Raw genomic sequence first — 12,132 nt, 5'->3', positions numbered from 1 at the left:
GAGGAATAGATTTGGAAGGCACCTTATTCAGTAAATATGCTGAGGTTTCCGATGCATAACCCCACAAGAATACTGGAAGATTCGCATAGCTCATCATGGACCGAACCATGTCTAACAAAGTTCGATTTCTCCTTTCAGATACCCCATTCAACTGTGGAGTATATGGAGGAGTCCACTGGGAGACTATACCATTTTCTTTGAGATAAGCTAGAAACTCTCCATTCAAGTATTCACAACCTCGATCTGATCGAAGAGTTATAATACTATGTTTGGTTTGTTTCTCCACTTCATACTTATATTCTTTGAACTATTCAAAGGCTTCAGACTTGTGTTTCATCAAATACACATATCTGAATCTAGATCAATCATCTATGAAAGCAATGAAGTATGAAAATCCACCCATGGCTTGCGTAGACATTGGTCCACATACATCTGTGTGTACCAATCCGAGCAAATCTGCAGCCCTCTCTCCATGTCCACTAAATGGAGATTTAATCATTTTACCCAATAGACAAGACTCGCATGTAGGATATGATTCAAAATCAAAGGGGTCAAGTAACCCTTCCTTATGCAATGTCCGCAGTCTATTTTCACTAATATGACCAAGTCCGCAGTGCCACAAGAAAGTGAGATTTTCATCATCCCTTTTTCTTTTATTAGTATATTTAATTTGTAGTAAATTATGCTCTATGTCACATACATACAGACCATTGTTTAAAATACCACTTCCATAAAGAACGTTATCTCTAAGAATTGAACATTTATTATTCTGAATAACAAACGAAAATCCAGCCAAGTCTAACATGGAATAGAAATAATATTCCTCACAATCGAGGGAACAAAATAACAATTATTTAGAACAATAGTCTTGCCCGTAGGCATATGTAAATGAAATGATCCTACAGCTTCAGCAGCAATTCTTGCTCCATTTCCCATCCGTAGAATCTCCTCCTCTTCTTCAAGAGTCTTACTTCTCCTTAGTCCCTGCAACGAATTGCAAATATGAGAACCATAGGCGGTATCTAATACCCAAGTAGAAATTTGACTTAGTGACATATTAACTTCGATCATGAACATACCTGAATCAGAAGCGGTAGTCTCACTACCCTTCTTCTTCTTCAATTCTGCAAGGTAAACCTTGCATTTCCTCTTCCAGTGCCCCGCCTTGTTACAGTGAAAGCAAACAGCTTTGCTCTTGGGGTCTTCAGCTTTTTGTGGAACCGGCTTTTTCTCACCTACTTTCTTCTTCTTGGAAGGGTTCTTCTTCCTTTTCTTAGGATTGGAACCTTCACTAATTAAAAGAACAGAACTCTTCTTAGGGGGAAAATTCGATTCCGCAGTCTTCAACATATTGTGGAGTTCAGGCAGGCTGACATCCAGCTTATTCATGTGAAAGTTCACAACAAACTGCGAGAACGAACTCGGAAGTGATTGCAAGACCAAGTCTTGGCTCAGCTCCCCATCCATGGCAAAACCAAGTTGTCCAAGACATTCAATCAAATTGATCATCTTAAGTACATGGTCATTCATAGATGATCCCTCAGACATCCTATAACCGAATAGTTCCTTCAATATCTCATATCAAGTTGTCCTCCCTGCCATATCATACAACTCTTGTAGATGCATAAGTATAGTGTGAGCATCCATATGCTCATGTTGCTTCTGTAGCTCAATGTTCATGGAGGCTAGCATGATGCATTGAGCAACATTTGCATCATCTATCCACTTATGATACACAATATGTTCATCATTATGTGCATCGCTAGCAGGTTTAGTAGGCTTAGGTGAGTCAAGCACATATTCCAGCTTCTCAACCCTGAGAACAATTCTCAAGTTTCGAAGCCAGTCAGCAAAATTAGGACCAGTCAACTTGTGAGCATCTAGTATACTCTGGAGTGATAGTGCAGAAGACATAACGAATATAGTAAATCTGTAAAAGATGAACACATAACAACACTTAGCAAATATTCAATTTCATTTCAAGACACTATATGAATCGGGTCTTTATTCATAAGTGTCTCCCACTAGTTTATCTAATTTATACAACCCCTACGTAAAAATTAAGCATTCATAATGCTAGTAGGAATAGAGATCCTACATTTCATCACACAACCTCGGCTGTAGCATGAAACGTCATGTGATGTTCAATAGGCAGACAACTCTTGTCAATTATATCTTATGTTATTCCATAATAAAACTTTAGCCTCTTGAATAATTGAGTCACGGCTGTAGCACGACAAACTCAATATTCTAAGTCAAGTCTAACCCAACATTTCGTACAATTGAATCAGTCTCCAACGGCCCACGGCGGTAGCACGTAACGACCTTTAGATTCTAATTCAATGTACACATCTCTATGTAATAGACAAGTATTTCTTATTTCGAAATCAAATCCCTCGGCTGTAGCACGAAACGACAATGATTTAAAAATAAGAACCACTTTCTACCATGTTGGAAGGCTATGACCGACACAAGCCCGTTGTGTCATTGGCCAATTACTACTTGATATTATTTAATTTTAGAGGGATTATATTATATTACAATCATAATCATATTATAAAGAGATTATTCCTTTTAAATTAAATATTTCAAATCAATAATCGATGATTAGATGATTCCCAGATCGGGGGTAGCATTGTCAAGAGGCGTCACTTAATACCCCTTTCTTACAGATAGAAATCTGCTTTTGACAGAATCATCATTTCTCTCAATATTGAAAATTTATATTTAATTACGTGTTTCATAAACACATGAATCTCATGATTGTATTCATAATATTACTGTTAAGGCAAGAAATGATTCATATTCTAGATTTTCTAGAGCACGCCTTATATTGATTTAAGTTCACCTAAATCTATCATCGCATGATAAACATAGGCATATATCTCATATATAAAATTAAATAAACAAGTAAATGTAAAGTGCAATAAAGTAAATGTGTTTGGTTATGGCCCCATCCTATGTGATCTTTATCAAGCTCATGATAAAGATCAAGGTCAATCTAATATGGTGATGAAAATAAATATAACTACTTATTACATAAGTCTTCTTCTTTGTTTAGACTTCTTGTATGCCTCGTCTTATTCTTTGTATCACCTCCATTGGATAGCCTTCTTGAGTCTTCAATTACATTACATAGATTGAAAGTAAAGCTAATCTAATGAACTTACAAGAATAACTCGAGTTATATTCGAGATTTATGATTACAAAGATTGACGACATGCAAGTCGTATTTAAAACCAAAACCAAAACCATTACACTAAGGTCGAAAGGCCATAACCATCCACCATTCTCATACAACACATAAAAGCATGTTAAAACACATAATCTGATCTTAACATATCATATTATCCATGATCTAATCATAAAAAAAATATGACAAAAATCAGAAAAATCAGAATCAAATCAGAAAAACAAGAATCACTGTTTACAGGTGGTAAACGACGTCAAACTCCTTACAGACGAGTCGTTGATAGCTTTAGCTATCAGTTTTGTTCAGTCGCTCGTTTACTTATGGAATAGGGTATTCGTTTGCGTAAATCGGACACCAGACCCAGATTTCGGCAAATCTGCAGCAGCCAATTCAGAATCCGTATCTAATATGATTCTCATAATTAGAACAAACATAAATCATGTATATATCAGTATATATATAGATTACATAATCATCTTATGATTATACTGTTAGGTCACACTTTCACTGTAGAGGGGGTGAATACAGTGTTTATCACAATCAAATCAAACTTCAATAACTTATGTAACAGAAAACAAACTTTATTTAAACAATAAACTCTGTTACAATCTGGAACTGTTATCTCTCAGTGATGAACAAAATATCACGAGAGCTGCTAGAGTTATACTAAATAATATTCTCGATAATGATAACACATATAGTGTAAACTCTATTTCTGTGTTTATATACTACACAGTTACAAGATATTCGCTAATTGATATGAAATATAATTCTGCTTCCTAAAATATATCAATCAGATATCTTCTATTCCAAGTATTCCATTCTTCACGGAATTCCTTCTTCATGCATATCTCTTCTTATGTTTATCTTGATCTTCTTAACTTTAATCAGCTACTGTCCTTATCTGATCGTCCTTCAGCACTTAAGTTCTGATATCTATCTCCTGATAACATAAGTACTGATATCCCTTAAGTTCTGACTTCCAGTATAAGTACTGATCAGTTAAGTACTGATTTGTTCTGTTCAAATAAGATCTGAAATCTAAACATAAAACATATTAGCCATGACATTATCAAATATATCTAACAATCTCCCCCAACTTGTAAATTAACAAAATATACAAGTTTAACAGATATTTGATGATGTCAAAAACATTAAGTACAAATGCATGAGAAATAGACAAGATAACTACAACTTACAGTCCTTAAAGTTTTTACCAATTCAACTTCTGATAACAACTTCAATCTGTATAAATATCAGAATTTAAGCAGTTGTAGATCTTCCGACTTGGCTTCATCATTTTCTGATCTCTCTGATGTCAGGAGTTGTTCTGAGATAATTCTTCAACAAACATTTCTCAGCATATCTGAGTTCATCAATCATTCTCCGTTTGACATCTTTAAGCTCTGCAGTATCTTCACCAGTTTGAAATATTGCAGCTCTGAGATCATTAAGCTTTGCTTTTCTCAACTCCCGATCTAGTCTTATGACATAAGCTTTATTAGACTCTAGATTGAATTCAAGCCCCTTAATACCAAGATATGTTCTGATCTGTGCAGTATTAGGCTTCATATCAACAATATCACCATTGTGATTTCTGTACTTTGGAACATATCTGCTGTCAGACTTAACAGAATAAAGTCTTTTCTGTCTCTGAATCTGTTCCTTTAAGTAGTTTGCAGCAGTCTCTGTTATTCTGTCATCCACTTGAAGTAAGAACAATACATGCTCCAATTCTTCAAAATACTTCAACGGAATGGCATTTTGTCTTATATGATAAACCCTACCATCTGTCATGAAATACAACATGATGTATTCTTTCAAGTAGGTATGGTAAACCATCTGTACAGATTCTAGTTGATTCAATCTTTCAGGAGTTGCTCCAATACCTGGTTCACACAAGGAAGTTGGATCATCAGTAGTGTTGTGTACTCTTCTTTCATCAGCACTTCCCAATCCAGTTTTATCTCTAGCTTCCTTTCCAGTAACTACTCTTGCTTCAAAAACACTTGAAGTAGTCTTCAAAGATTGAGTCTGTTTTGCTTTAGTGAATCCTGGTAGGAGTGTTTTAGATTTATTTTCTGATATCAAGTTAACTTGAGCACTGTCAGAGGTTACTTGCTTCTTCTGAATATCAGAACTTACAATTTCTTGACTCTGAACAACTTGAGCCATGTCAGAGGTTGTTTTAAGAACTTTTCTTGAAGTCAGAGCAAGATTATCTTTTCCATCAGTAATTTCTTCTTCCTCAGGAGGTACATAAGGCTTGATAGGTTCACCAACCTTTTCTTTACCCTTGGATCTATCTGTGGTTGTGATCTAGCCAAAGTTTCTTCAGTATGTATCCTTTCTTTGATCACAATGCCTTTAGGTTTTGGAAGTAACTTTTTACCAGAAGCTTCAGATTTAGATGTGACTTTCTCTGATTTAAGTCTGGCTTCTTCTTCCTTTAAACTTTCCAAGTCCATCCCTGGATTTTCTTGAAGAAATAACTGTCTTGACATTTCCTCATCAAGATCTAGAAGTTCATCAGAACTTATCCTTTTACCAGCAGCAGAACTTATTCTTTTCCCAGTATCAGAACTTGTTCTGTGACTAGCTTGTCTTGATGTAAACCTTCTACCTTGACTATGACCACTACCCATTCCAGAGTTTCCTTGGTCATCTTCTCCATCATCCTTTCCTTGCAGTGACTTGTTGGTTTTGCATTTGGACTTAATTACCTTCTCCCCCTTTTTGGCATCAGCAGGTAATACAAGAGAGATAAGTAGTTCCACTGAGGTCTGGATTTCAGTAAGTTGCGATTGCTGAGAAGCTTGATTTGTCAGGATTTGATCAATCTGAGCTTGTTGCTTCTCTTGAGTTTTCTCAATATAAGCAACCCTGTCAATGGTAGGTTGGAAGAACTTTTTCTTATCAAGTTTCCAAACTTGTTCCTGTTTAATAAAGTTCTCCTGAATCTTGTGTAGCTCTGCATGAGTATTGGAATGAAGACCTTGTAGATGTTTAGTACTCAATGCAGTGACTCTAAGCTGGGTTTTAAAATCATCAGAATTTAACATTTCATCAGCTTTAGTCAAGTGCTCAGCAAGATGTAAAGCATTTGGAACACATGAAACTGAGTTCCATTCCTGAGTCCACTCCTGACCTGCAGGAGTTTCACTCCAAGGTACTGGTGCATCCCTGATAACAAACTCCTTTAGCAGTTCAGACTTAGGAAGAGTCAATGGAGGAGTATGTCCTGAAGGACCTGCTGCATTAGCATCTACAGTTGTAGCAGCTTCACCAGTATCTCCAACATTTGCAGCATCAGAACTTAAAGAATCAGTATCTTCTGATAAGACAACTGTGTGAGTAGCAATGGAGGCTTCAACATCCTCTAATTGCTGATCGGATACTAAGTTCTGATCAACAGCCATATCCTGATGCTCACCTAAAAACTGATCATCATCTTGATGCAGAGAAGGTGATAGTGATAACTCAGGAGTTTGAACAGCATCAGTAACAGGTGTTGTGGAAGGATTATTCGTTGTTGGAGCTTCTAACAAAAGTATTTCAGGCACAACCAAGTTCTGAATATCAATTTCAGCACTTGTGCCTGGATCAACAAGAGATATAGAAGGTGAATTAGCCTTGTCAGATACAGGTTCCGGAGATTGAGTTGACGGAGAAGAAGTGACTGGAGCAAATTCCTTGTCTTGCGAGATCAGAGATTCCTGATCCCCTTCCTTAGCTGCTTCCTCCTCATCATCTGAAACTGGCCTCTGTGCCCTCTGTTTCTTGTACTTCCTTGTTGATGTGGATTCCTTGGGAGTTGCAGGAACCGTCATACGTCTAAGCCTCTTGAGAAGCCTAGAACCCCCAATTGCAGAATCCTTCTGAGAAGTTGCCTTCTCAGCTTCATTTATCATAGGTTCTGAAGATGGAATCTGATCCTCAGAATCTGATTCATCTCTCAAAGTAATCCTCCGCTTCTTCTGAGATGTTTGAGGAACAGTCTTTGTTCTCTTTGGCTTAGAGGATGTAGGCTTCACAGTAGGTGCTGAAGAAGAAGGTTGAGCATTCTGTGAAGTGGAGAGATAGGATTTGAAATAAGTTCTGAGGGTAGGTTGAGTAGAATGAGAGGTAGGGACTGAGGTTGATGGATTTTGGTTATGGTGAGTTGGTTGAACATTTGAGTAAACAGATTTGTAAGTAGCTGGATCAGCATTTACCAGAATCTGTTTCACAGACTGAGGAATCTGTAATTGTCTCACCGTTGATTTCTTTGTGTCAGCATTTATTAGGTCGTTAAAGTACCTTTTTGCAACCTTAAAAGGTGGGGTTTGAGTGCTGACTAACTGGGGTTCAGCAGTACAATACGTATAAATAAGTTGACAGAATCTAGCAAAATAAACAACATCTCGATCCTCTGTCATCCTATCCCCAATTAAACCAATTATTCCAGTTGCAAAATCAAAATGAGTTTGATGGATAATAGCATACCTGATGTGCTGACTTAGAATTGGGATGGCATCAAAATTTGAACACTTGTTGCCAAAGGCCTTGGTGATGCAATCGAAGAAGAAACTCCATTCTCTTCTGATATTAGCCCGTTTCAATTGTCCAAGTTTCGTCAGACTCTTTTCATATCCCAATTCAGCCATTAACTCCCGAAGGGCTGAGTCCTCTGGAACTGAGAAAGTACAATCCTCTGGAAGATGTAAAGCCCTGCGTACTGTACCAGGAGTGACTACAAAAGATGAATCACCCACTTGGAAAATAATACTGGGAGTTCCACGGTTACCACCATCATCAAAAACGCCAGTCCTCCAGAACCTCAGAACTTGTTGACTTGAAAAGAATTCAGGCTGAGTTAAGGCGTACCCAACCTCACTATGTGCAAGAAGATCTTGCACAAAATGCAATTCAGATGGAGCTTCAGTATGATCAAGAATTGCAGCATAGTTGTTTGGAACGAACTTTGCTCCATCAATGATTAAATCCTTTGGTGCCATGTGAAAAAAATATTGAAATTCAAGTATGCCTGTTAGGTGTTTGAGATAATATCTGTATGAAAACAACGGAAATAGTAAAGTGAAAGAGAGTAAAAGTAAGAAGAGAGATAGAAGATGAAGAAATTAAAAAGATTAAAGAAATCTTCTCTCTGCTGTACTTATACAAAAAAAATGTTACCGTTGGACACCTGTCAGACATGCAGTAATAACGGATAGTTACTGGGCTCGAGAAAACAGTAATCATGACTTACCCATTTGCCGAGTTTCAAGGAAAAAAAAACTGTTCCTTTTATCAAGGGAAACAATTCAAATTTTAACCCGTTATCACTGATTGGATTGTTTTTCACTGCAACATTAATATTCTGAAAATGAATCATGTTAAAATGACCGAGATAATTTCTATGAATAAGTGCTGACGGAGAATCAGAACTTAAATAAAAAACAAAATTTAAATGGTCATCAGAATATCAATCAGGATTTATCAACACAAGATAAAATAACTCAGAGACAAAATCTTGAAGTAAAGACAGTTTTCATTAATATATCAAGTCAATACATATATGAAATAGAAATTACATCAATACAAGATTTTCCCTAAGCTTCTAATCCTAACATCAACAGCTTTAGTCCTAGCTAAGAAGCCTGACAAAGCTGAGGATGAAGAAGAACAGGAAGAAGACGAGATTAAGTCATCTTCCTCTTCCTATCTTCGACAAACAAGATAGCGAGTCGAATGATTCGCTCTTGCTGACGGATAGCTTCCCGCCTTTCCTCCTCCAGGCGCTCCAGATGGCGATGATAATCCATCTCGAAGAATAGAAGGTGAGCCAGCACCTCCTGTGGGACAGAGTCCCAGGTCTCCTCAGGAATGGCTGTAATATGCCACTCCTGCCGCCACTCGGCACAACTGAGTTCCATTGTGAAGGTTTGTGTGTTCAAAAACATGTTGAATCGAACCATTTTGTTTTTGACAGAAGAAGGAGAATAAGTGTGTGAGAAGAATGTGATGGAAAGACTGATGTGAAGTGGTTGTATATATAGGCAAGAGAATGCCAAGAGACACAAAGATATTGAATGCAGACAGGTAGAATTAATTCTACCTCGTCTCCCTAGACCTTGAAAAAGAATAACAGTCATTGGAAAAGGAATGTGCACATGTAACAAGAGTGAACTGTTCAAGGACGAGTGCCATTATGTTTTAACCATAGACTATTTAATCTTCCACTTCAACATTTCGAAATGAGACTGTTACCAAATTTTACTCATAAATAAGTCAAGTAAAGGGGTTAGACTGAAAAATCAGAACTTAGACCTATACCAGAACTTAACAGTCATCAGAACATAATGTCTTAACTCGAACAAGGAATATCTATCTTAGTAAATACTCATACAAGTTCTTAGTTATGAACGTCAGAACTTGTCCTCAGAATTTGTGCAGAAGTGACACTATGACTGTTTATCTAAAATAACATAGACCACCACAGAAATTTCATCATTCATATGGAGTGATGTGTGTGTGCATTAAGCTAAATAACAGACAAAGAGTAAAGTCTGATCTACTTCAGTACATCTTAGAAATAAGTCATAATTAAAATTTTGCTAAAGAGCTGTCATTATCCTGAAACCTACTGATAAATGAGTTCATGCATGAGTCCACCTCTACTGTTTTTGTGCTAATTTTATGCATCTTTTGAAATTCTATTTTACAGAGGCTTCTCAGTGTAAGTGAGTCACGACTGTTTATTAGAATTTATGCTATTATCAGAGTATTTCTCCAGTAATCATAGAGTGTGAAAAGTCACCAAGAAAAATATTTTGCTTTTCTAATGCATATTTACTTAATACCAGCAATGCACTTGGGTCGTCCCATTCACATTTTTACTCTAGATCTCAAAGGAGTACCTGATATTATTCTTTGATTCTTTTTTTTTTTTTTTTTTTTTTTTTTTTTCTTTTGATAAGTGAGGTTTATCAGCACTTAGTACATTCAGCAGTTTTACTAGAATCAGAACTTAAACAGATGAGTAGCATTATTCTAATTTGTGACTTAGTAATAAGATATACAAAGTAAACTTAACTAAGCTCAGTTATCAGAATTTGCTTGTGTCATAAGATTTCCACATAAATAATTACTTCTTTCATGGGATCATTTATTTATTGAAGACTAGTAGGTCAGTATCTAGCACAGTTATCCTCATGGGATTAAATAGTTACTGAAACAGACATATCACTTATCAGAGTTTAGAAACATATATCAGACAACAGTCAGTACTTAAAGACATTTATCAATTAATGCACAGAATATACAAAGAGATTAATTCTGTAAATACTGATCATAAAGTCTGATAACATAGAACAAGTTTAAGCAGATTTAGAGAAAGAACCTGAAATCATTCCAAGTTCATTTACCAATTTTGAAAAGGTAGCTTCACACAGTGGTTTTGTGAAGATATCTGCTACTTGTTGATCTGTGGGAACAAAATGCAATTCCACTGTACCTTCATCCACATGTTCCCTGATGAAATGGTACCTGATGCTGATGTGCTTTGTCATAGAGTGTTGAACTGGATTACCTGTCATAGCAATAGCACTTTGATTATCACAGTAAATAGGGATTTTGAAATATGTTAACCCATAATCCAGTAACTGATTCTTCATCCAGAGAATCTGTGCACAGCAGCTTCCTGCAGCAATATACTCTGCTTCTGCAGTTGATGTGGAAATTGACTTTTGTTTCTTGCTATACCAAGAAACCAACCTGCCTCCAAGAAATTGGCAGCTTCCACTTGTGCTTTTCCTGTCAATTTTGCAACCTGCAAAATCTGCATCTGAGTAACCTATTAATTTAAAATCTGATTCTCTAGGATACCATAATCCTAGATCAGCTGTTCCTTTAAGATACTTAAAGATTCTTTTTACAGCTGTTAAGTGAGGTTCTCTTGGATCTGCTTGAAATCTTGCACAAAGACAGGTAGCAAACATGATATCTGGTCTACTAGCAGTTAGATAGAGAAGTGAGCCAATCATACCTCTGTAATCAGTAATATCTACTGAATTACCAGTATCCTTATCCAGTTTTGTTGCAGTGGCCATGGGAGTGGATGCACTTGAACAGTCTTGCATTCCAAATTTCTTCAGCAAGTTTCTGGTATACTTAGATTGACAAATAAAAGTTCCTTCTTCAGTCTGCTTGACTTGAAGGCCCAGAAAATAACTAAGTTCTCCCATCATACTCATCTGATATCTTGACTGCATTAGGTTGGCAAACTTTTTGCAAAGTTTGTCATTTGGAGACCCAAAAATAATATCATCAACATAAATCTGGATCAGAAGTAAGTCCTTGCCATGATTGAGATAGAACAATGTTTTGTCAATAGTTCCTCTGTTGAATCCATTTTCCAGAAGAAACTGAGCTAAAGTCTCATACCATGCTCTTGGAGCTTGCTTAAGTCCATAAAGTGCTTTATCAAGCCTGTAGACATAATCTGGATGTTTGGAATCTACAAAGCCTGGAGGTTGTTCAACATATACTTCCTCTTCCAATTCTCCATTGAGAAAAGCACTTTTCACATCCATTTGAAAGACAGTAAACTTTTTGTGAGCAGCATAAGCCATGAATATCCTTATGGCTTCTAACCTAGCAACTGGAGCAAATGTTTCATCATAGTCAATTCCCTCCTGTTGAGAATATCCTTTTGCAACCAGCCTTGCCTTGTTCCTTACAATTATGCCATCACTGTCAGTTTTGTTTCTGAATACCCACTTTGTACCAACAACCGATCTATTCTTGGGTCTTGGCACTAAGGTCCGGACTTTGTTTCTTTCAAATTCATTCAACTCTTCCTGCATTGCTTGCACCCAATCAGCATCTTGAAGAGCTTCTTCCACTTTCTTTGGCTCAGACTGAGAGAGAAAAGAATTGTAAAGACATTCATTCGAAGT

Source organism: Apium graveolens, chromosome 10 (genome assembly GCF_009905375.1).
Source record: "Apium graveolens cultivar Ventura chromosome 10, ASM990537v1, whole genome shotgun sequence".
Taxonomy (NCBI): domain Eukaryota; kingdom Viridiplantae; phylum Streptophyta; class Magnoliopsida; order Apiales; family Apiaceae; genus Apium; species Apium graveolens.
Note: the sequence above shows the minus strand (reverse complement) of the source record.